Raw genomic sequence first — 27,713 nt, 5'->3', positions numbered from 1 at the left:
TCAGTCTATTAACAAATGCATTTGATAGCATATCTGTCAGTTCAGATGTTTTGCTTTCCATGACTGATGCATCCCAAGCTCTAATTTTTCACCCTTCACTGTTGGATTTTCTGCAATAGACGCATAATTCTTCAGTAAAGCTCGATTAAGCGCTTATGAATTGACATAAAATGTACTGGTCCAGCAGAATGCGAACTGCTTTAGACCCATAAAATAAAGGAACTCAGTTCAGCTCAGTTGCTGAGGTGGCAGAGACATCTGGTAACAGAATAGAAATGACCCAATTAGAGGAGATGTCTGCCACATAGCCGCGTGTGAGCAGCGGAATACGTGAGCGAGCGGTGACGGCCTTGTCAGCACACAGGGGGCTTTTTTCAGGTGCTGCAGGCAAAAACCATGGAATGCAGGTTGTGCCTTGTCTAGCAGGGAGAATAGGGACAGTTATGCAGAATGATTAGCTTTAGTACTGAAGCTCTAATGACCTTACATTTCTCTATGAACCCATAAACTGCTTCTCACCGGCAGTTTCGTCTGAAATCAAGTGTATTTGAAAAGAGTTTATGCTGCTTTTGTTGGATTACCTCTATCTACTGTCCAGATAACACCAAACTCTACTGAAAACAGTTTCTCTGCTCCACAGTGTAACTGTGATGAGGGATTTCATACCCAGTCATACCCAACAAAAATATCCAGCCCAAAGTCACTCTAAAACCCTTCCTTTATAAGCTTAAACTAGCCTAAAATATCTGTTTGTCAGATGTTTGAAGCAAATGGCAAAACAACTATAAGTGTAAGACTTTTTATTTATTTTAAGTCATTAATAATATTGTAACATTAGTGTTTTATTAGTTCTTTTATAACAGTTTTATATCCCAGTCCAGAACATTTGTTATTAACACAATTAGCAAAAAAGAACTGACTTTGAAAAGGAAAAATTTATTTTAGTGTCGACCTGTACATGTTTGCCCACAGTGTTCATGTAACATCCAAGGTAACACACACTTTTTTGTGGGTTTTTTTGGCGGCCGCCGTAATTTTTAAAACTAGCCCAAAAAACGCACCCCTACATTTTCACCCTTGACTGGATTTTCAAACAAGCCCAATTTGGCGGGAAAACCGCGAACCTGGCAACTCTTTACCCAGTGCTGAAAGGCATTATGCTTATTATGCTTATCAAGAATACTTTACTACAGAGACAAAACAAGCTGTGTGTGCGCATTTGCACAACTGTGTCAGTAATGGGTGCAACGTAACAGCCTGAATTTGCATTTGCCTTGGTTCAGGTTGGTTAATGTCAAAACAAACTCATTTTGCATGCATGTTCACTAGAACCATAATTTTAGCGAGATTCAGTTTTATACAAGATTAAATGCTATAGAATAATATTTTGTTTATTTGAATATTGGATCAGGCAAATAAAAAACAGCGTATACTGCTACTCCAAATATGACAACTGCTAAATTTTATACACATTAAAAGAAACAAAAATCCAGTCATTTGTGTATGGCCGCATTTACAACATGAGCCGCTCCTGTTTTTACACCATTTTACTCAAACAGACTGCACCCAAAGGGCTAGTTTAGTTCCTGAAAGCAGTTTCCATGAAAACGCAAAATAAGAGCTGCTATAAAGAGACCGGGGGTGAACTCAGAAACAGTGTTTAAAATTAGATTTTTTTATGCATGCTGAAATCATTATATTAAAGAAAAAAGCATGTAGCAAATTACTGAACAAATTTAAATTATTCAGGCCAGCATTATTAAGCCTGTTTAAAAGCCTAGGCTTACATCTACAGCAAAAATAATTGTGTAAAATGTTTACCTTAACATAACAGCTTTAAAATCACGTTTATGCTATACTTCATTTAATAAGGAGAATAATATCTCTAAGGATGCACTCTGGGCTTGGCATGTCGGTAACTGCATTATTTAACTTTGGTGAAGCAGTCAGGATAAGGATTGCACTACATAACCAAAATCAAATTTATGCAAAATCCTATAGTATTACTCCACTGCACCAGCCTACATGTTTATTTCATATATATACATATATGTATACATATATGAATGGTTCTGTAGGTCTCAGCTTGTGCAGAAAGGCATGTGTAAAGTGTGTCCTTCAGTGGAGGCTCAAAACACAAATTACATCTCTCTACTGCAGAGGAAGCCTAGGAGCAGAACATGATAATTCTTCCATAATGGTGCATTTTAAATGTAGGCTGAAAAACTTGTGACAAAACTTGCAATGAACTTAACCAACACCAGCACATTCAACATTCATCAGATGATGCACCCTTGTGTCTCATTAGGTTGTGCAATTGTTAAATTCCCATGTGTTACTTTAGTTCATTTCCAGTTGCCTGTAATACATCTGATATACAAAATTTTATTCATGTAGAAATTCTAGTCAAAATTATTTTCAGCCTATTCCCACCTGCAAAACTCCTGCTTCTCTCCTGCTCCGCCGCTCTTAACCTCCTCTATGTGTGCTTGCACTGTAGAAACCTCCTTCCATTAGCAGCAATTACTTCTCAATTGGCTTCTTTCATTAGAGCATTAAGTCCCACAAAGCCTAACACATTGCCAGTAAAACATTGACCCACATGCACACACACACACACAGAATCACACACACATACAAAAACCACTCAAACACTCTTAATCTCTACCTCTTCACTCCAGCACTGACGTATAGCCCCATCATTTTGGTCTGGCCTACTGCCTGATCACTCTATCAGACTGTAATTTGAGCTCCAGCTCAAAGCCAAAGTCGTTAGCATGTAATATGATAGAAACGAAGTCTAGGGGCAGTTTTTTTTACTTGTCTCGCAACCCCCACCCATAGGGTCATCAATAATTCTCTTAGAATTGATCCATAGTGGCTATCATGTACTCATCTACGAATGTTGGAAAGTCTCATCTTCACTGAGACTCAGACCTCAATCCAATAACAAGCCTTAGTCTTAAGTCTTAGTCTTAGGCCCAATCTCTTTTTACCACTAAAGACACCCATAAATGTAGTACTTCATACTTTATACCATGGTGCAGCATTGGTGCATCCCTAGTTATTAATTTATTTATTTTGACAATGTATTAGGTTCTTGAAGGATTGTCATAATTCTTAGATAAAGGATTTAAACCACTCCCCTTTTAACTAGGATGCAAGGGAAAGAAAAACACACAAAAGGTACAAATGATAAAAGTAACTGGGCCTTAGCTTAAGAGTGACCGGCCTGAAAGTGGCATGTGGGGAGGAAGGATGCAGTGAACTGAAGTGAGTCTGAAGGGTGAGGAGGTCAAGCTTTATTTAAGGAAGAATTAAGAGCGCATCAAGAATTTTTGATTTTCTTCTTTCGTAAGCTGCTTGCCTCTTTCTCTAATCATCTCAGCACCAACACTGCAGCTAAATCCTTAGAAAAGCACTGTCCAACAATGACAACACTCATACACTCAGGGGCATGGGCAATATAATAATATCGTAGGATTGGTTCAAACAAGATTTTACCAGCTTATTTTCTGGAGTATACTGTATATTCTTCTATATTCTATAGCTTTGCTTTGAGAATCTGATTGTATTCAGGGACAAGACTGTTAGTGAGTTCAGGACGTTGGATAATAAACACCCTATCTCATCCCTAACTCCACAAATCAGCTCCACATTTTGGCCAGATATCCCTCTAGCCCACACCTAGCATTTGGCATGGTGCTAAAAGTTTGAGGTTATCACATTATATTGTACTTAACTTGGGCATTTGCATATCAGTGTAAGCAATCTATCCAACTTAAAGTATTTTAATGCATTTATTACAAGGGGATATACTGTATAGCTTAGACATATAGACATACAGTCTATTTTTTTCATTGTAATAAAAGAATACCTAGAATAAAATCTAAAACCAAGTGCAAAATATCATAAGAAATCAATTCTAGAAATGAATAGCAATGTAATTAATGAATACCTAGACATTCTTATTATTAAGACCAGCCTATGCACTTTTATAAATATATCAAGGGTACATCTAAAACATCTGAACTTTATAATAAAAGTGTCATTCTGTATATTATAGTTTGGTTTTCTTATTCTATTTTTCTTGTTGCTTTACTGGTTCATTCTGCAAATCCTTGTCCACAAACCTCTTCAAAACTAAATATTATGACAAATAAATACATAAACAATATACAGTCCAAATATATACAATACAGAAATATACAGAACAGCAGCCTATTCTGTATCACTTACTACAGCTGTATTGATTGTACTGTATGGTCAAAAACTCAGCTGCTCAGCTCTCTGCATATTTGGCCATTAGCCCTCCCCCGAGACTTGGACTCATAAACACAAACAAGAAGATAGATGTGTTTTTCACAGAGTGTTTTCAGTGCGCAGAGCTGCTGCTACGGCACTTGATAAAACTACAGCTGCTCTTCTCTGAAGTGCATACTAACATAAGGCCTTTCATCAGGATCTCTCAGAATTTTAGCTCTAACCCAAGGGCTTAAGGAGGCATGAGGCATTTAAATAAACTGGACACAGGGCAGGTCACAGGAAGCGCCAGTCCAAGTCCAGGCAGCCTTCCAGCCTTAAAAACAAACCCCCTGAGAGGAGGACAAGAATAGGAGCAGGAATGTAGCGCAGCAGTACCAGCAGTATTAGGAGAATGTGGACATCAACACAAATGTTAGCCTCGCAAATTAGGCCTCCACCATTCATGAAACGCTGGTTTATTTGAGAAAAATAAAATGGTGGTGTCAACAGATTATAAAATTAATCTGATTAATTGCAAGTAGATTGGTAGAAAGCTGCTGATGTTGTACAGTACAAAATTCTTAAAAATGTTCCAGAATTATTACAATTTTGTTTATATGTTATTGCAATGCTACTGCTATTGTGTTATTACAATGTATAGCTATTGTGATGTTCTATTGTTTTTATAATATATTACAATACTATTACTATTGTGTTGTTACCATATTGTTTCCTTGTTATCTGAAAGTATGAGCATAATGACAATGAAATATCCAATTCAGGCAAATTAATGCTGGTTTAATCTTGATACTGAGGTAAAAGATTTTCATAAATATCTCAAATAGTATAATGCATAGCAATTTGATAAGTCATAGCTGTTGTGTCAGTTACAAGTCCTACGAGCAACGTTTAAACAAAGTCACTACATTAAGCAATTTTTAAGTTATTGATCGTGGAAGAATAAGAAAGAAGAAGTAGAAGAGGCCAACAGATAACAATATAGTGCAAAATACTGCTTTGCAAGCACTATAATACAATGTACCTTCTGAACTCAACAGAAGTTACGGCATGTTTACAATGCATTACCAGGCTCTGTAAAAAAAATAAAAAGAAGGGGCGCCGAGTGGTCCAGCGGTCTAAAGCGCTGCCACTATAAGCGGGAGGTCGCAGGTGCCGGTGCTCAGAGGGAGCAAAATTGGCCCTGCTCCCTCCGGGTGCGTAGATGGCGCTCTCTTCCCACATCACTCCTAGGGTGATGTACACAGCACATGGCGTCTGTGAGCTGATGTACCGGAACTGAGCTGCTGTGCATCAGCAGCAGCTCAAAAAGAAGCGGCTCACACGTATCGGAGGAAGCATGTGCTAGTCTTCACTCTCCTGGTGTGTTGGGGCATTACTAGTGATAGGGGGAGGCCTAGTGAGTGGGTTTGGTAACTGTAACTGGATTATTCACAGAATCTGGGAGCAAACTTTGTAAAATGTTTAATTTGCGTACAAAAATTAACAGTTCCAGATTAAATCACATATGTTAATGTTTACAGCACTAGAATAAAATGGTATAGAATGCCACAGTTCATGAGGCTTAACCTCAGGACTGCATTTACTGAAGCCAGATTTAAAAAAAAGACAGATTAATGCATATAGGAACTCTAATCCACATACCGTCAACATAGCATCTGCTTAGCAATGCTATACATCAAACAACATGCTACAGCTGAAAATCCTCATACTTTTGCTTTGTTTCATTGAGTTCACTCTAAAGTGACTCTCAGTAAAACACTCAGTGCTTGTGTCTAGTAGAACAAATGGTAACGGAGTTTTTATCCCTGCACTACCACCTGCTCACAGCAAAGACATGTTTCTAGGTCGATATGGGATTACATTACTATTGTCTTAATAGAGGGAAGAATCGGACCCAAACGGGTTAATTTTCAATACTAGGAACTGTGATTACCAGAGGAGAAGCAGAGGATGAATGGATGCTATTCCTTACTAAAACACAGAACTACCTCTTCCTTTTTTTCGTCTGTGCAGCCATGCGGGTCTTCTGTGAAGTTGCAGTTTCTGTTGTCAAGTTGGTTTTAACTGAGGTATGCAAAAACACTTCCACTTTCACTTAATATCATGAACAGCATTAAAAACATGAAAAGAACAATGATAATGCATCATATCAGAGAGAATTCTGATATATGATATCTGTTAAGCTATTGTCATCAATAATGCATAGATCATTAAGTGGCATCAAATATCAATATTTTTATTAATACATAGGTGCTCTGAACTCCCTAAGACTCTGCCCCCTCTGCCCTTTAAATAGTGGCATTAATCAAATGAATACAGTAAACCTACAGTGAAGAATATCGGTTGTCAAATTCCGCTAACCACTATTTTCAATTCAGAGGTAAGTATTATCAGCCTGTAGTCTGCTGCCTACCCCGGATAGCACTGCTGGAGCAGCATTAGCATTACCCGCTTATCACACTAAGCACTAGCTATTTTGCCATTCAGAGCTGTGTATATCAGCCAGTGGCCTGATGCTAACCCCGGCTAGTGGTTAGCCACTAATGCTAATTCTAAAATCTAAGCTTACTGTAAATAAATGTAAGCGCTTTACTCACCCAGGAGAGAAATCTGTGTAGATTAACATCCAGCGCTCGTTTGACTTTCTTTTAAAATATTTTTTACAGTTTTGTTTACTTAGCTTAGCTTTACTTAACTTAGTTAATTACCTCCCACCACCACCCAGTGGTGAGACCTGCTAAAATAGAAGTTTCTTATAGTGCCTCTTAAAATGCACCTAATAATCATTTGTCTGCTTGTCAAAACACAATAAATATTGTGTATCATGAAAATATCTGAATATAATATTTTTACCAAATCACCCAACACCATTATCCTGTGATTATACCAGGGAAACTAAGGGAAGTGGCTTTACTCTTCATATCGATATCAAAATTAATATCAATATCAATATCGACCGAAATGAAAAAAATATATTGTGATATAATAATGGTAATCATCCAACACTGTGAGCTCACTAATACTCTTGTCATTGAATGGAATCAAAACCTCATAGCGATGCTCCAAAATCTAGCAGATATCCTTCAATACAGGATAAATACTGCAAATATCCAGTCTCAAATCATTATTATATACAACATTCTAAAGCATCAATATTTAATAATGTAAATTATTGGCAATTAATAATTAGTGGAGAAATTATGTAACTAATTAACAGTGTTTTATCTATTATTGTCACACATACTACTGTTATTTGTGACCCTTTTTGTAAAGTGTTTTTTTTTTTATTAAATATATTGTATCTCCCTCACATTGTGTAGACAGACTGGTTGACTGGTTACAGAAATGTATTCAGTTACACTATACAAGAGGATGTGCCATTTTTACTTCTGCACTTTCGAAGTCATGTTGTTGAATTAAACTGTAGAGAAACTTGCTGACTCAAATTTGTTCACAATGGTAGGAACATTTAAACTCAAAAATAGCCAACATTTTTCTGAGTTTGTACATATAATAAGGGTAAAGCCATGAGAACTCTGGAAAAAAATCTATTCTATCCTACAGAATCCATACTACACCCTTTCACTGTCAAAACGGAGTTTAAACATCAGATTGTATAATCATAAGTATTTCATGAAACAGTTTCTACTCAGGCTTCTGGTTCCTGTCACCACAACTGTGAACTATCCTGACATAGTAAGATTCTCTAGAAAGGAATATTTCACACCAAACAACTCTGATAGGCCTTATTTACATTTTAAAAATATTTAAATCAGCTAAAAGAAATCCCCTAAGCAAACATTTGACCACAAGAGCCTAGCACAGTTTTGATCGCTGGTTTAAGGCCAGTCAAAAGTCTGGACACAACTTCTTATTCAATATTTTTATTTTTTAATTGTTTTCCTACATTGTAAACAAATACTGAAGTCATTTAGACTTTGAAGGGACACATAAGGAACATTATTCAAATAGGGCTATTCACTGTATACCAACTCTACCTCTTCACAACTGAAAGCTGACTTAGAAGACGTGCAAAGCTGCCATCTATGCAAGAGATGCTACTTAAAAAAATCGAAAATATAAAACATATTCTGATTTGTTTAACACATGTTCTTCTTTGTAGTTTGGATGACTGTAGTATTAATCTACAATGCATAATGTTAAAAATAAGGAAAAAAAACACTAAATTTAAGGTGTGTCCAAACTTTAATGCTGCAGGCTTGAAAAAGTAAGTATATAATCAAATTTAACAATATGTAGACCCTCTATTTAGCAGAATGCCAAAATCATGATAATTACAAATAACGTCCACCTGTAACCGTTCTGTTGTACTGTATTTGTCAAGTGTTTAAATTCACATGTTACATATAATGCTTTCAAGGTCATTTCAGTGCATTGCACACAACAAAAAAGTCAGATAATCAGGAGGAAAGCAGACAGTTCTGTAAAAAGCTAATTTGGAAGCAACATAATCACAGCCAGGTGAAGTGTGTCTGGCAGCAAATCAAAGAGCGGCAGTAAAAACCCACACCTGCAACAAGTGCTGAGGGAGGGCTTTGATGTTGACTCCTTTAAGATGAGAGAGAGACAGAGAGAGAGAGACAGAGAGAGAGAGAGAGAGAGCGACAGAGAGAAAATCAGAGCAGCAAAGCAGAGAGAGAGAGAGAGAGAGAGAGAGAGAGATGCCTGCTGAGCACGACTTATTAAAGTTCCCTTGGAAACCAAAAAAGAGAGGAAAAGACTAAGGAGAAGGTGCAGCAGCAGCTGCCTGCCTCGCCTCACCCAGAGACTTCTCTGCCAAACAGAGATCATCGGTTAAGAGGAGAAGACTCGTACTGCTGCCTACAAATGTGATTTATCTGGATAAAGTCCTGTATGCTGCAGGCTTACGCCGACCAAAAACACAGTGTCAGAGAGAACCTGCAGAATCACAGATAAGAGTGGACCTTACTGTTTAACTTATTTCAAGGCATGATGATAAAAATCAGTCCAGTAATTAAACATAGTAAGCTATGTGGCTGAGGACATGTGTGTTAATGGCAACTTGGAATTATGAAATACTATTTACCAAACTCTTAATCTTCACAGTTTTGCACCATGTAGGCCATTGTAAAGCTAGAAAAGTTTCCCAGTGTGCCAGCTTTGTGAGGGCCTGCTGTTTTTCCCAACCCTTGCATCATATAGTCCACACATATATATTATATATTATTAGAGATGCAGCAAAATGGAATGGCTGAAAATGTAAAACAAAATCACTTTTAGTAAGTTTAAAGACCAAATAACTTATACCAAACAATGATTCACTTACTTGAAGTCTCACTGCAGCGTTTCCTCTAATGTTCTGATATGAGCTGAAAAATACGAGCTGTACAGGACTAGCATAGTAGTGCTTGCTGAGCTAATATAGCCTTAGCATTTCTTTCAGTGCATCTTTATATATTATGTTATCTAAGCAACAGTGACAAGATTAGTGTAATCTAGCACTAAGATAAAAGTGTCTAGTTAGCACTCAATAAAAGTATTTAGATATCAGGCAGTTAGTATTCTTCAGCCAGCTTCAACTTGCTTTAAAATATTGTTAAAAGTATCTAGAAGCCCTTGCTGAAGCATGGACAGACAAGAGAGAGAAAAGGTGTGCCTTAAAAAGCTACAGTCATATCAGCAATAGCTAAAAACATATTACCGCAATTGGGTAGATTTTACTGATATTCTAAAATTATATTTGATAAAATATTTATCCAGAAGAGCAGAATATTTGGGTGAATTGCATCTACTTGCTATTTAAGTGACTAGATTACTGTGTTAAAACATGAGCATTATGTTTATCCTATTATTATATTATTTCTATTAGCAGATATATACAGCTCACAAGAAAAAAAAAGGACCACTTAAAAATGATGAGTTTCTTTGATTTCACCAAATTGAAAACCTCTGGAATATAATCAAGAGGAAGATGGATGATCAAAAGCTATCAAACCAAGCGATTCAGAAAGTGAAGTGGTCTTTTAATTTTTTCCAGAGCTGTATTAAGCATCAGCCCAGAATCCCCATGTCATAGAATCCCTTTCATGTGCATTAAATTTAACCCACTGTTCTTTTTCCCCTAACTCCTAAATATCCCGGATTTGGAAGGAAGTTTTACGCTTCTATTGTTTACTCCTATAATTTAAGAATAACACAGCCAATCTGCAATACATTCCATGTACATTCTGGGTAATAAGCCTTGGAATTTAAGGAGTTAGGAACTCATAATGTCTGTACTCTAATGTTTAATGGCAGTGTCAGTTCTTATGACAGAACACTCTTATGAAGCATGGTTAACTACAAGCTAAATATTTTTTGTCCTTTTCACCTTTCCGCTCTCTGTTTCTGACAGGATTAACTGCTGGGAATGTGACTGTTTGCAATGGTATTTAAAGATGACCACACACCAAAGGAACTTGGCACAAAACATGAAAGCCAATGAGAGCAGACCAGCAATGCAGACTCAGTGTGAGCAAACAGACCAGGGGTTAAATTCGGCCAGAACAGTCTGAACCAGAGCTCCAACACCTTTAGGTACAGGGTCTGGTTATATGATTATATCATAATATCATTTCTAATTCAGCAGTGGCATCTGACAGTTTAATATATTAAAAATGTTTATGTTTCAACATGAACAAGTTTTATTGTGTCTTAAATCTTCCAGATATATGTCTTTGTTGTTTTTCTGAGGAAATGTTATGATCAAAATAATTCCAAAGCATTCTCTTACATAGGCAGCTAACCTAGTTTACATAGCTAGATAAAACCGCCACCACAGCTAAATCAAACAAATAACTCCTCACTGGAAGGCATAACATTAGCAGTTGTTGCTAAATCAACAAAATGCACCTCCCACATTTGTACTTTGCAGTGTTATTTGGTTTTACACAAAACTGAAGTTATATTTAACATTCTGAAAATGTACATGTAAATAATCAGATTTAGTAGAATTGTGATAATGTTAAGACCTAGGTAAAAAAAATTTATTTCTGTTCTTCCAATGAAGAGCAGGTTCTGCAAATCTCAGTCAGCTCAAGCGGTGCCTTAGAATGTAACACTATTTTTCTTGGCGTTGTTGACTAATAAGAGTGCAGTGCATTGAACTAACATCCTGCAAACATTAAATACTGTTGTGTTCTTCTTCTTCGTTTTCTATAACTCAAGCTTCACAAATATAGAGCTACTAATCACTCTAATATCATTATATTTATGCTTCTCAATATTTATCTATATTTACATCCACTGAGCCCACTAGCAAAGCATTGTGGAAGCAAAGCTAAAACGCCTAAAACCTTATCCTTTAATAAGAGAAAGGGACACCCAAGAGTATCACTGCTGAGGATATTATATGTGGAAAAGATGGTTAAGTGCTATACATGCTAAAAAGATAAAAGCTAACATTTCACCCACCAGAGGAAGCTGGGGAAGCAAGATGGTGCTAAGCTAACAGCTAACCAGCCTAAAGCTAACTAGCTTCGGTCTCTTCAGCTAGCTAACTGTACAATGTGTTGAGAGGACCCAGATGACATTATAACTATTCAGTAAGACTGGGGAATAATTACAATAAAAAAATAATTTATAAAAATATTGTAACAGTTCTAAGCTAGTGTATTTACAACAGTGTTGTAAAGAGGTGTATAAAACATATTTGTCCTCTAAAATATTTACTTTTTATACATCAAAAATAAGCTTCAAATACTGAATAAAGGCATTTGGTAGCATGCTTGACGAAAAAAGAAGAGAAACAGCAAAGGAATGTATGCAGAACATACATTTACTCAAACTGTTACGATGATATCACATTTGAAACTCATATAAAATGCAAATTCTCACTTTTGGACTCAAGAGCAGACATATCGATTTCCATACTGATGCTAAGAACCCCATTTAGCATTACACACAATACTCTTTCCACATGAAAGAAGTAAGACTTTTACCTAATTTCCTCCTGAAACAAGTCTAATCATTTACAAACTCAGCTTGCCAGAGAAAATCATTAGCTGCTTCCTGGCTGACAGAGCTGTACCCGGGACAAAAGATGCTTCTTTTCATTCCTGCACAAAAATTCAGATGAGCTGCACAGCTTGATAAATGCCGCTGGCTGAGCTTTCTATAGTCTGAATAACTATTGTATTGCAGAGTATGCACAGAACTTCTGCAGTCTGTAAGGCTATAAGAGTCAGCAGGAACTGCACGGACATGGAAACCTACAGATACGGCCTGTATAGACCTATAGGAACGATCAGACCACAGCTGCATAATTCACATCTGTGTCTAATCACAGGCACCTTCTGAAGTGCCTGAGAAAAACACACTTTCTGCAGAGAACACATGCCAGAGTAACCTCTGGCCACTGCGCATAATTGCCACATAAAGTCCAGCTCTTTGATCACTACTGCCAAAAAAATCTCAAGGGTTTAAGGGTTTAAACTTTACATAGATTGATATGAACTTTAAAACACGAATAAAACATTAATAAAGTGAGTTTATTTAAATGTAGGCAAAAATAACATATTTTCAGTTTATGAAGAAAGTGTCTTAGTTCATTTACATCACAAAACAAATCCAAAGCCACAAAATCTCAGATTTAATCTAAAACCACCCCAACATTCCAGAAACAACAACTTATAACTGATGAATTATTAAACTATCTTTTCTTTCATATGAAAATGTATTATACAAAATAAACTTCATTACATAAAATATCGCTCTGCTCCTTCCTCTTGGCCACAGCCTGTGTGCTGGCAGCTCTGAGAGCGGAGTGCACTGTGGGTTTGGACTCTTGGACCAATCCCTCAAGCTGACACTGAGAGTCTCACTGAGGCCCAAAGTACCCAGCTGGCACACAGTGGGCACCAATCTGCCCATCCATTACCCAGAATCTCCAATATTCAGGGTCAGGATGAAGAATGTACCACCCAGGGGGGTGTGCCAGCACCACACTCTCTGCAAGCATCAATACAAATGGCTTTAGGAGTTACTGTAATCCAATAAGGGCAGGGTTCTGTCTATAGTGATAATCAATAAAATGAATCAGAATGAACTGCAGACCAGACACATACATGATGGAGTTAAAGACAAATAACTGAATTATATCCGTAATGTACATGTAAATCAATCACTTTAATGTAGTTTTAGATCACGATAGGAATGAGATTTCCTGTGACCAAAATAATTACATTTTCAATATTACTGGGGTTAAAATAAGAGACTTCAGTTTATCTACTTTTGCTATTTATAGGTATATATTTAAGTAAAATAAACATTGTTGTTTTATTCTATAAACTACAGATAACATTTCTTCAGAAACCAAAATTTGGTGGAATAACCTTATTTTTTAATCACAGTTTTCATGCATCTTGGCATGTTCTCCTCCACCAGTCTTACACACTGCTTTTGGATAACTTTATTCCACTCTTGGTCCAACAATTCAAGCAGTTCAGCTTGGTTTGATGGCTTGTGATAATCCATCTTCCTCTTGATTATATTCCAGAGTGTTTTAATTAGGTAAAATCATAGCAACTCATAATTTTTAAGTGGTCTCTTATATTTTCCAGAGCTGTATATTCAAATTTTGAACTCTACTGCAAGTTCTGGCTATCTTAATTGGTCTGCACAGAATTTAAAGTGGTAAAATCCCAGTACAATGCACTGTATGTTATGGCAAAACTAAAGAGTAGACATGTTTAAAGAATGAGTAGAAATAAGGCTGATCATTTTGGCACTCAATAAGCTGAATTTTTGGATTATATGAGCAGGACCATATCTGTGAAAGGGTTAAAAAGGCACATATAGGTATTTTCACTGAAGGAATTATTACCCAATAACCAGAAATTACTATGTTACTTTTTGTGTCATTTTTTAATTTTTTTGACATACTTATCTTACCCTGAATTTTTACATTAATGTACCAACAGTAATGCTCCAATATACACTAAATTAACTATTTGTACATTTACTTTCATTAAAAGGTATTTTTCATTGAATTATTTTTTAATTCCCCAGTAAAGCTTTTTTACAGCACAGTGAAGATATTCTCAGGATTTTATATCATTATGAATGTCAATAAAATAAACCAGTTGAGAGCAATATACTGATCTACAATTAAGTGAATTTAAACAGTAAACACAGTAAACAACTCACAGTGCAATGTTTGATTATGAGTATTAATAGGTAATGAATGCCATGAACCTGTGCCATGAAGCTGTTTTAAAAAACTGCCCTATTCACTCTATAGTGCATTACTTTAAGGTTCTGCCATTTTGTAATGGTGTCTGATAATTGGCAGATTTCCAGTGTACTGCAAGACAATCCCACAACACACCATAGCCAGCACATGATTCAACCTATCATACATGTAATACCTACTGTATAATCCATTGCGTTGCTTGGCGAGACATCCTGCCATCGGACAGCAATGAGTGTACACACATAACAACATGTCTGAAACAGCTCATTACCCTGTTGAATCCTGTTCCCTATTATAATAGTGCATATATAGTGAACTGGATTTTTGCACACAGGGAAAATTTGAACAGGGCACAGTTTCAGACACAGCTACAGTGATCAATCACTTGGCATTTTAATAAATGAAATGAAATTAAATTACGATTTTAGGTTTCAAAGAATGCAAAATTGTGACGTTTACTGTTTCCTTCCTTCTCAAACTGCAACAACCACCACTGCACTCGGGTCCAGGCAGCACCATAATCTTCAACCCACTGTGACTTTTGGAAGGAACATCGGGCATCTGTTCTAATGGTCTGTGCCTTTCGCTAGTCACTCTGCTGTTGGGTTCTCACTGGGATCCGAGCCCAAAAGCACTCTCCGGAACCTTCTGCGTCAATTATTTTGGCTCAATGCTACCGAAGCGGCTGGAACAACTGGGATGGAATTTAGCTGTCGTGAAGGATTGGGGGGGGGGGGGGGGTGTAGAGAGAGAGAGAGAGAGAGAGAGAGAGAGAGAGAAAGTGTGTTTGCATGGATAGCTGAGTTGCTTCTTTACACTAACTCTCTCAGAGAGATAATGACCATGTTGATACCCATGGCACGTTGAGCTTCTTGAGCTGCCAGAGAAACCATGGCAAACAGGTTTGTAGGATTTGCATAGCTTCACATGTTGTCGTCACTTTTTCATCTCCAGCTATTCCTCACAGGCATAACTTCCCAGCCCTAAGCTGTCTGGAAGGTTATGATTCAGACTAAAAACTTCTAACTCCTAAAACTGCCTAACTCTCTCATCTGTATGGATGCCAAGCAGAAAGGGGCTCTGAGGGAAAGCCAGAGATTTTCTGCCTTGTGAAAGAGTAATGAAAGTGAACATAAAGAGCGAATGGCCCAAATCCATGGACTTCCTTTCCTTTGAGCCTTTAAGGTGATATTTCAGAGAGATTGCTCAGTATATCCCATTCAATATCCATCTATCCAGCGCTGCAATGCTTCAAAAGTAAAGTAAAGCAAAGTGAAGCAAGGTAATTCTACCATTAATGTGAAAATTCCATGAACCATATATGGGCAGGAATGCCATCAAACAAAGTGCAATTATCCCCCCCACCCCCCACAAGGAAAGCTAGTCAAAAGGGCCTCCAGCTTAAAGCCCTAACCACCCAACAATCCGCCAAAAACAACGTCCCCCATATAAGTCTCCATGACATATAGAGTTCACTCATTGGAATTCCCTAGACCATGCTTCCTTATCTTCTCCAGTGTGTTCAATTACAAGAGGGATTTCCACTATACATCCTGTCCCAGGACTCATGCTGGAGCCTCTTCCCACCATTCCCACTTACCCTTGGATCTCAGGCCCCCATGTCCATTCTCATGGCCTCGGCATAGTCATCCTACTTCACTACCACCACCACCATTTGTTCTCCATCTGCTGCTGCATGTCCACAACCCCACATGTCACGCCACAGTCCCACTCAAGCTTTCTCTCTCTGGCTTCCTGAATGTTTCATGTTGAACCCACTGCACCAACTCCCAGCTCATACATGTTATTTACAAGTAACTACATCCTGCACGCTATACAATGACCTTGATTCAATCATTTTGAATTTAAAAAATGACAAAAAATAAAACAAATACACTAAATGGAGGAAGTATGTACATTCCAGTGGAATACAGATGTGTTATCCTTAATGTAATCCTTTATATTCCAATAAATGTTCCAATCATCCCTGCAAAGTTTAATATAACGTTTAATATAATAATTCTAAAAACAGAGATGTCTAGTAGTTTTTTTCTAGCAACATCATGTCTTTACATTCTTAAGTCACATGTCCAGCCTCTAAAAAAGGATCTGGCATCATTGGTTGGTTATCTAAGCAACAGTGGCAAAAGAGAAACTTAAAAAAAAACTTAACACTTAAAACACTTAAAAGAAATAGAAGTACTTTTGCATGCTTGCAGCAATTACACATTCTGACCAGAGGGGTTTCTAAGTTCCAAAATTTCCCAAATTCACAGACGATCGCTTTAAATTTATACAACAGTCACATATCAGAATAAGTTATAAGTGAACTACTGTATAAGTCATGAGGGTATAAGTTATACGGTGATATGTTGTGAGTAAGGTTGTGTTTGTCAAAATGTTAAGATGAAAGGACCTAATGAAACACTTTAAATGGCATGATATAAATTTTTTTCCCTTGACTGCCTCTGAATGTAATGTGTATCTAGGGTTGGGCAATATGTGAATGGTAAATACCTTATTTATTAATAACACACATAGAAAACAGCACTCTGTGTGATATTTTACTTACTCGAGAAACTGCACAAGATTCTGCTGTATTAGATGACATCATGTTGCTTTCTTTAATTTGAGTGTTTCTATAACCTAATGTGCACAATATTGTACTTTTTTTTGAGTGTTAAGCCTCCAGAAACAAAAACATTGACACACAAAGACCTATGCACTTTTCTTTTTTTTTGGAAAATCAACACAGATTATAGCCTATTATGACATAATATTATAAGTAATATTATAACATGGTCATGTTTTATATCCTGTATAAAATAGTTCCACATACATTGATACATTGATTTTACTAAGCATTTTCCAGCTCTAAGTGCATCAATATCATTCTTGGCATTTACTGATGAAAAACACTGGATATCAGCATTCCTCTAGAATTCCTATACTGCTGCATCCCTACTATTCTGATGAAAACTGGATTTTGGCCCACAATCTATAAAGCCTGTCGGGCACAGTTGCTTAGATTGTATTTGTGGACAGGTCAATTCTGTACTGTTCCAAGATTGAAACTCCCAAACCTCTCCTGCTCACCATTCTGCTGCTACGCTTCAGTGAGAGTCAGGAACACTGGCCACTGTTGCTGTGCAATGATGCACTAACTCAGCTGTGACTTTCACACACATACACACACACACACACAACCGCACACACACACCTTCCCTTTTTCTCACCCTCTCCGTCTCTTTTTCTCTGCTCTAATTTTTCACTTCCTCCCTGCCCTTAACACTGAAATCAGCAGTACTGGAAGGCCTTCTCCTCTGCCCAGCTTCAGTTACTCTTCTACAAGATCCATCTTTCTCCTTTTTGAAGCCCTTGAGCCATCTGGCCTCCAAACAAGATGGAGATTTAGCTTTCCAAGATGATTAAAAGTTACACATTATTCATTGGTGTGGCCGGAGGATTGGAGCATGCTTTCTTCCTGGTGCGGAACTCTAAAAACAGCATTATTCTGACAGAGTGATTTAAGAGAGGGAAGAGGTGAGTCTCGCAGGAGTCAGCCTGGGTGAATGTCGAAGGCTCTGTTACAGTATTAATTCAAATGAAGCAGCCGAGTAGAGAAGATTTTACAGTCTTTTGGGCTCAGATCCAGAAGGACGGAGGGAGGGTAAATGAGGGTAAGAGAGAGAGAAAGGAGGGGTGCACCATTAGGCCCTGCTGCACTCCTTAGTGACGAGCAGAATGGATTGATTGATGGATGTGTGGAAGGATTGATAGATTTGTGTGCATACATATACATATATATTTAGAGAGGGAGATAGAGAGAGAGGGAGGGAGGGAGAGAGAGAGAGAAAAAGATTGATGTTCTGATCTGGCATAATCTCTCACATTGCTCCATTCCTTTATCATGACTGCCTATTACTGTGGTGATATGCCTTAATAGCAGGATAAAAAACACCAGCTGTAATTATGATAATAATTACCATGAAGGAGGGGGTGTCAGTATAATCAGCTTGCACACAAAAACACCATGAAATTATGTATTTTTTACACATCCTGCTGTAGCGCAAAAGCACCACAATGGTCTATTGCGTCTCATCAGGAATACAGGAAGTGGGGGTGTGTAACTGCAACTGCTAAACAACAATTCCAATTAGTAACCTGAGCATAGTACAGATGTGCATGTTTGTTTTTTCCTAAGCTGAAATTCTATCTTAAAGTGACAGTTCCTACATTTTTAAGGATCTCTTTATGCATTGTGGTGTGATCTGCTTTAAGATTGAATGAATCGGATTATGGTGACGGAGTTTGCCATTCTGATATCTCCATGTTCGCAGTAGCTATTGTATCAGCATCATTAGCAGCACCAAGGTTGCTCAGCTAAACCAGTAAAAGCTGTTGTGGCCAGAATAGCTCCTGAAAAGACCTTCCAGACACCTCTGTTTGTATATATTTAATATATTTGGCTTTGCAGGAATGGTCGCAGAAGCACCATGATGCCATTTATTAGAATAATATTAAGATTAAATGTGCTGTTTTTGGTAGTGTTCAGGGACTAAACGTGCTACATGTTTCATTCCGCTATACTGACCAGGGACCAGTCATTGAAGATCATACTGATGAGACCTAACCTTTGGAAGGGTTAAAGGATCCAAATCATACAGTATTTTGTAAAACTTGTAAATATATTACTTCAAAATCCTACAATCAAAAAAGTCAATAAAATTCAGCCTTAACATTTGCAATGACTGCTGCTGGCTGCTTTATGGCCGTTGCACTGAAATGCACTGTACTGTAAGCTAGTCTTATGACTTTAAGTGACTTTACATACATTTTAAACATTCCACTAGTGTAACAACCCCCCACATTTTAAATAGACACACAGTAGAGGTGGGCGATATGGCTCTAAAATAATATCACAATATTTAAGGGGGTTTTGTGATAACGATATTTCAAGAATATACTACTGCATCAAAAAAAATAAGTTTTACTTACAAATTTTGTATACTATAATAATAATAACGTAACAAAATAAATCTTGCAAAAGTAATTTTATAAGTTAAAGTAGTCACAACAAAAATCTAACACTAAAGCGTAGAATATGTATATGCCTATAAACCGCAAACATATAATAATTAAATAATTAAATCATTAAAGTTAATACAATAAATAGCAAGACAAAATTCTAAATTTAAAGAGTATCGCTGATCATAATATGTTTTTAATAGTTTTTTTCTATCATATTATTCTGTATGACATGATATGGCACACCCCTATTATGCAGCATTTTTTTTTTCAAAGGTTACATCTTCCACTAGCTGTTGCATCCTTAGCTGTACCTAAGAATGTGTGGGTGATCAGTGAGCACGCCACATTAAAACCTTTGTAAAGCTGTTAAGCTTACCACCCTACCACAACTCCCACAGGGTTCTATTTTAGGCTTATTAAACTGATGTGAATTCTGAAAGTAATGAAGTCTGGACAAACACTAAGAGTTAAAAGAGTTTAAACGCATTTCATTATGTATTATAGTAGGGTGTATATGATGTTCTGTACATGCTACCTAAAAGTTCAACGTTACCAACTAATGCATTATCTCTACATTTAATTTGGAACAGTACTGCACTGTTTGAAATGGCTGCATATCCATTCAGTCTATCACTGTGCCACTTTCTTCAAGAGGCCCTTCCCCAAACATACTAAAACTCTGCCATTCAAAGCACGTCTGTCATTGTCTATAGCATATTCACTGCTTGTCTTCTTTGGCACACAACCAAGCTTGGCTTTACTCTGTGGTTCCCAGCACTGATGTCTTTGAGGCTGTGCTAATGTCCCGCCAGATAATGTCGGTCAAAAGCCCGAGAGACAAGGAACAAAATGTACCAAATTATAAAATAAACAGCTGTAATGGGCCCTGACCATATCCTTTCAGAGAGCTGCTCCCATTCCTGTCCTTTGGGACGGACAGGCGAAAACAGACGAGGGAGGCACAGGTTCCGTGGTGATGTGTCATTATGGTACTATTAGCAGAGCCTGAAGCCTTTCTCTAGTAAAGCCCTTCATCCACAAATCAACCAATATTCCTGTGGACTGTGGGTTTGTGTTCTTGAAGATCCAGACATTGTAGATCAAGAATATGGTTAAAGGATGCCCAAAGCTGTGCACAAGTTAATATTATTATCAGCCATCAATACCCCCCAGTGAAGTGCAGTGAAGCAGTAGAACTACAACCATTCAAGTGAAGAAGCCTGTCCGATACCTATAGGATGATTTGGATTGACACTAACATCAGTAACTGATCTCAGTTATATTCTTAAGGCTGAATGCAATTCAATTTTTGCAGCAATTTTCTTTACATTTAGTGTAAAGTGTTCCAAAAATACTATAAGCTAGGGTTGCACGACATTGGAAAATTTGTACATTGCAAAAAATATTTTTTCAATATATATATATATTGCGATATTAAACAATGCAGGGCCCATGATGTCACCAGCCCCGCCCCCACCCTCGCGCTTTCTCGCGTCCGGACCGATCAAGAGCTGAGTTAGTGCCGAGCACCGCAACCCAATAGAAAACAGCAAAACAACAGTAATTGGCCCTTTTATTAGTAATTAGGCATTTAAATGATTTTCAAAAGGTAAATAAGACCATTTTTCTGGGATTAAAAACGTGAATTCAGCTCTAACTGGAAATATCTGCACAAAACTGTGCTGGACTGAGGTGCACAGCTTTTGACACTTGCAAACCTCAAAAACCCTCAAAAAAGGAAGGGGGGCGAGATGGGGTTTGGCAACACCCTAGCACCAAGCATGAGAAAAGTCTTGGCAGTGAAACTGTTAAGACAGTCTGAAGACAGCTGCAACAGCGAAACTGTATTAAACAGTTGTGAAACTGTTTACTAAAGCTCACTCATTCCTTCCCCTGGGAGTGGTTTTAAAATGCAGACGCAGGTGGAAATTATATATTCATGGGGTATATTATTAAGATTAATTTTATCTATCTATCTATCTATCTATCTATCTATCTATCTATCTATCTATCTATCTATCTATCTATCTATCTATCTATCTATCTATCTATCTATCTATCTATCTATCTATCTATCTATCTATCTATCTATCTATCTATCTATCTATCTATCTATCTATCTATCTATCTATCTATCTATCTATCTATGCCTGATTATTACCACACCAGTTCTCTCAATCAAGACACCACTTAAATAGGACCTACCTGACAAAGTGAAGTCCAGCAAAAGTCCTTAAAAGCTACACATCATGCCGAGATCCAAAGAAATTCAGAAACAATTTAGAAAGAATGTAATTAAGATATATCAGTCTAGAAAGTTTTATAAAGTCATTTCCAAAGCATTGGGAATCCAGCGAACAGTAAGATCCATTGGCCACAAATGGCGAAGACATGGAACAGTGGTGAACCTTCCCAGGAGTGGCCGGCCGCCCAAAATTACCGCAAGAGCGCAGCGACGACTCATCCAAGAGGTCACAAAAAAACCCATAACAACATCCAAAGAACTGCAGGCCTCACTTGGCCTCATTTTTCCAGAACACATCTTGATGATCCCCAAGACTTTTGGGAAAACATTCTGTGGACTGATGATACAAAAGTTGAACTCTTTGGAAGGTGTGTGTCCCAGTACATCTGGCATAAAAGAAACACTGCATTCCAGAAAAAGAACATTATACCAACAGTAAAACGTCACGGCCTGAAAGACTTGCTGTGAAATGGAACTATGAATTCTACATCTGCCAAAATATCTTGAAGGAGAATGTCCGACCATCTGTTTGTGACCTCAAGCTGAAACGAACTTGGGTTCTGCAGCAGGACAATGATCCAAAACATACCAGCAAGTGAACCTCTGAATGGCTGAAGAAAAACAAAATGAAGACTTTGCAGTGGCCTAGTAAAAGTCCTGACCTGAATCCGATTGAGATGCTGTGGCATGACCTTAAAATGGCTGTTCATGCTCGAAAACCCTCCAGTGTGGCTGAATTACAACAATTCTGCAAAGATGAGTGGAGCCAAAATTCCTCCACAACGCTGTAAAAGACTCATTGCAAGTTATCGCAGACGCTTGGTTGCAGTTGTTGCTGCTAAGGGTGGCCCGACCAGCTATTAGGTTTAGGGGGCAATTACTTTTTCCACACAGGGCCATGTAGGTTTGGATTTTTTTTCTCCCTTAATAATAAACACCTTCATTTAAAAATAGCATTTTGTGTTTACTTGTGTTGTCTTTGACTAATATTTAAATTGGTTTGATGTTCCAAAACATTTAAGCGTGACTAACATGCAAAAAATCAGGAAATCAGTAAGGGGGCAAACACTTTTTCACACCATTGTATCTAGGTGATGAAATGCTAGTGGTCTGTGTTTGTGTAAATTACACTCTTCTACTGCTTCATAGCTCAACACAGAGAGAATTTATACCTATTCAGCCCATGTCTGGCAGCTGTTGTATTTATGTATGTGTATTTTTCAACTGTCATTATATCATCAGTTGTTTTTCTTAAAGTGTCTCATCTACAGTATTATTTTTTACCTGCCGATTCACTAAAGCCAATCTACATCTGCTTGTCTTAAAGCCATTAGCCAGTGAGTTGCACAGTTTCCATGCTTACTGTTGCCACCTTTGAAGCTCCACAGTTGACTGACATGGCTATCCACCAGCCAAAATTATTTCCTTTAGTTCTTTCCACACTGACCCTCCTCCTCACTACCAGCAACTGATTGGCTATATGATTAAGTCATCCAACTCCAAGTTATATTTTAAACAACAAGTCTCCTCATAAACTGCTTATAACTAGTTTAACCAGACATAAACTCTAGTCTTCAAAGTGTCCCAAAAGAGCTTTTTTGTGTCCTACTTTTACCCTCCCTGGGACAGAGGGATACTGTTAGTCTGGAGTAGGGGTGTGCCATATCGTATTGTACAAAATAATATTGCCAACATTTTTAAATATTCTGAACGATATTATACCCTGAAATATCGTTCCATATCACCCACCTCTATTATCACCTCTATTATTTTATTTTTTAGGAAAATAAAAATTCACACTGTTCTCATTTCCCATTATATATCTACTAGAAACAGATTATATCTGTCCAGTATAATTTATTTTACTTTAATCCTAGATGTTTGGAGATTCTGGATCATTGACTTTTGATACAAATCTGATAAAAAAAATGATTGTATTATTTAAAATCTCAGTTAGGGGTGTGCCATATCATATCAAAGGACGACGAAAATACCATAAAATATTGTGATATTATTTTAGGGCCATATCGCCCAACCCTAGTCTGGAGCCCTGAGAGCCTTTTAAAGGTCTAAACAATCTTCACTTGATTTTTTACACTACATGGCTATTCTGTGGCACCCCTCCGAAGCCATTTACAGCATCCTTTATTTTTAAATGTTTAAGACTAAAGTAATAATTTTTTTAAATAGTAATGGTCAAAGATCATTTCAGTTTTCAGTTCTCAGAATAGACTCTTATGAGAGCATTCATCATGGCAATTTCTCACATTTTAAGTTCTTCATGCCTCAAACCTCAAGCTTTTTTTAAGATGTGCTGTGTTTGACGTGTCAAAGTTGATGCAGTGTTTTAAAATAAGCTTCCTCTTATTAACATGTTAACCATGGTTCTCTCAGAAGGTGGTTAAGCACAAACCTCCAGCGACTGGGCAGCCCTTTGTCAGCCACCTTCTGTTTCTCTACGACTTTATTAATATGCCCTTTCTAGATAACAAGCCCCATTTCCTAAAGACCTACGAGGAACAGGAAGAGGGAGGGCCCCCATAATTGTGAAAAGAGCTTTCTGTGTAGAGCATTCTGGAAAGTTACTGTGAACACAAATATCAGACGTACTCTCTCTTTCTCTTTCTCTCTCCACCCATCCAAGGCCATGTTCACCAGAGATCACAGTGATTGGGGAAGTTGCACAGCAGGTCCAAGCTAGAAAAGCTGAGCTCTCTTTATTGATGAGAGCCATTTTCCTAGTCAATGCTTTTCTCATCTGAGCGCTCTCATTCATACCTCTGCTGTTTCAGCATATCAGACACCTGACCTCGTGTGCTTCTGTTTGACAACACACGTATTGTCTCGCTGTGTGACCATTTTGCTGCGGGCCAGTAAGTAAATAAGCCCCCTGCCTTCTATTTCTCTGGAAAGAGAACAGAACAGAACGGCATCTGTATGGCACAGTCATATGCTGTAGCCACAGGGGAAGAGCTAACGAGGATTTAAGATCCTCAACAGTCTAAGAGCCACACATGACCACAACACCTGATGCGCCGTTTAAAACACGAAGTGAAAGAAAACACAGCACAGCATTTACTGCAGTACTGGGCAAAAATACCCATACTGAAATGGCACTGCTATATAACAATGCAGAGGGTGATACTGATCAAATTCACCATGATAATATGTTATATGATGCGATATACGTATGTATATATGTATACATATGTATTATTAACATTTAATTTTCATTTTGTTGCAGTAGTGTATTCTTGATTTTTTTTTAAGTTTAGTGCTCTGTCATATCGCCAAGAGTATCGTTCACGAAAATACCATAGAATATTGTGATATTATTTTAGAGCCATATTGCCCACCCCTAGTACAAACACACACATATAGCTTGTCTAGACCATGTAGAAAAGTACAGGGGTTGGACAATGAAACTGAAACACCTGTCCTTTTAGTGTGGGAGGTTTCATGGCAAAATTGGACCAGCCAGTAAGTGCAGAGTGTGAAGGTTCAATTAGCAGGGTAAGAGCACAGTTTTGCTCAAAATATTGCAATGCACACAACATTCTGGGTGACATACCAGAGTTCAAAAGAGGACAAATTGTTGTTGCACGTCATGCCGGCGCATCTGTGACCAAGACAGCAAGTCTTTGTGATGTATTAAGAGCCACAATATCCAGGGTAATGTCAGCATACCACCAAGAAGGACTAACCACATCCAACAGGATTAACTGTGAATTCAAGAGGAAGCTGTATGAATGGGATGTTCGGGTGCTAACCCAAAAAACATAAAACCACGGCTGCCCAAATCACAGCAAAATTCAATGTGCACCTCAACTCTCCTGTTTCCACCAGAACTGTCCATCAGGACAAAAAAATATTGTAGTCTGAAAACAGGTGTTTCAGTTTCATTGTCCAACCTCTGTATTTCTAATAGAATTTTAACAATAGGTGTGGCTGGTAACCCTTAAGCAGCAGTTTATCACCCCCATACACTGTTATTTATGGGAATTCAAGTGGCTCCCTGAACAAGGTAATATTACAACAGCTTGTTCTTTGCCAACATCTGCAGACAAGGCACTTAATCCCTGCAGGCAAATTTGGATGCTAAAAGCTAATGCTAGTCAATGTTACTCTTTTACCATCTCTTCTCTACTCTAGAAAACAAACTGTATTACCTCGGCTGAGTAAAACACTGGAGCTAAACACACATCAGAAGGGAAAAAAATCTTTCTTTTCTTCAGGTAAGGCTAAAAAAGACAAACCACAGGAAGTGAGAGGAGGCAATGCTAAAAGCTAGCAAACTACAATCTCTGCAGGTTGCTAACCACACACTGAGCCAGGTATGATGCAAAGAGGACAATAACTTTTTACACACAGATAGAATCCTAAATCTCAGTTTTGAACCAAATCTTCTTTAACTCAAAATCTTTTAATAAACAGTGATAATGGAACTGTGGTGTTATCACAATAATAAACTCAAGGTTCATGCCATAACATGTAATTTTGGCACTCTCTCTCATGTATAATTTCTAATAATAAATGTACATATCAGCCGATGCTGATATACACATTTATGACTTACAGAGACACTAGGTATAACTTTAGAACTAATAATAATTAATAAAATGAAACTTAAATAAACTCATTTTAAAGTAGCGTTGCCAGCGTTAGCCAACTGTAGTAGAGCAGCCAGTGTCGCTTGGTTCTTTTGCAGCATACAATACATACATTAACAAGTGTTAGTTTGAAATATATGGTGGATACCAACAATTTTAACTAAATCACTCAATACTCATATAATTGTGCAGTCCTACTGGCCTCTAACATTTAGCCAAAAGTATTAGCATAAATATAGAAACACCTTAGCAACCACCATAGCAACACCAGTGCAACCATCAGGATATCTTTGTTTGTAGTAACTAAAATCAGCTGCCAAGATTTGCACTGACCACAACACACTCACTGTGTCTGCAGGAACTACCCTCTCTAGTCTATTCATTAAAATCCAATAGCAACTGATATATTACCAACACAAATACACTGCTATAGACAACATATCACCATGAATTACATTCTGTTAAACACTTTGGATGACTAGGCATGGCACTAATGAAATATCAGACATCAGCAGAAATGAAATCCTAAAACACACAACACATAAAGCATCATTACTGCTATTAAAATCATAAACAAACAGTATATTAGGAAGTCTTACTTCATTCCCATCTTTTCATGATGAAAAGCAATGCAATGCAGTATAAGAACCAGAGGCTGCTGCTGCTGCTGCTCCTACAGGCTGCTGCTGCTGATCTAGACAGTCAGTGGTGCACTGAGGACAAAAGCTGCGTATCATACAACCAGGCTGCAACACAGCAGGCCAGCATGCTGGATCATCTAATCCAAATGGAGCTATGCCTGTGGGAGAGCTTTCCAGAGGGACACAAACATCTTGGGACATATAGATGCCTCTGGGGGCCCTCTGGTTGTCTTGCTTTAGCACAGAATCTGTGGATTAGAGCAGAGTTGTCAGCTTCTTACTGTTAGTCTGTTACCCTGAAATCATAACAATAGAAAGGCTGGGGGCTCCGTGTGACTCAGCAGACTAAGATGCCGACACTACAGCCTGGGGATCGTGAGTTTGAATCCTGGGTCATGCAGTTTCACCATCAGCAGCCATCGAGTCCGAGAGAGAACAACTGTCCATGCTATCTATCTGGGTGGATATATGGTGCTCTTTTCATGCCTCTCTCCCGTTGAAATACTGTGAAAGGTGCAGGCATCTGTTGGCTAATTTATCAGAGCTGGGGATGCAGCACTTTCCTCCAAGTGTGTTAGTTTTGGCAAGAGCTTCGAAAGCCTCGAAAAGAGAAGGATGGAGGCATGTTCTTCTCTTTACCTTATTAGCATTAGGAACATTACAATTTATATGTTAAGCACTAGTGAGGGATTGGGTTAAATGCCTGA

At 37.8% G+C, this 27,713-nt stretch overlaps 1 protein-coding gene across 2 annotated transcripts in view; it reads right to left on the bottom strand.

Annotated features, from left to right (window-relative positions):
- pag1 (phosphoprotein membrane anchor with glycosphingolipid microdomains 1) overlaps positions 1-27,713 on the bottom strand; it is a 74,298-nt gene that overhangs the window by 35,766 nt on the left and 10,819 nt on the right. Inside the window, exon 1 of one of the 2 annotated variants that reach the window (XM_049475358.1) lies at positions 26,965-26,983. The exons of the other annotated variant lie outside the window; for it this stretch is intronic. The gene's annotated coding sequence lies outside the window, so the exon portion shown is untranslated. Of the gene's footprint in view, positions 1-26,964; positions 26,984-27,713 lie in introns of those variants that run through there. 2 annotated transcript variants of the gene reach the window in all.

Source organism: Astyanax mexicanus, chromosome 3 (assembly GCF_023375975.1).
Source record: "Astyanax mexicanus isolate ESR-SI-001 chromosome 3, AstMex3_surface, whole genome shotgun sequence".
In the NCBI taxonomy this organism is placed as follows: domain Eukaryota; kingdom Metazoa; phylum Chordata; class Actinopteri; order Characiformes; family Acestrorhamphidae; genus Astyanax; species Astyanax mexicanus.
The sequence above is the reverse complement of the archived record's forward strand: the minus strand, read 5'-3'. Positions and strand labels throughout refer to the sequence as shown.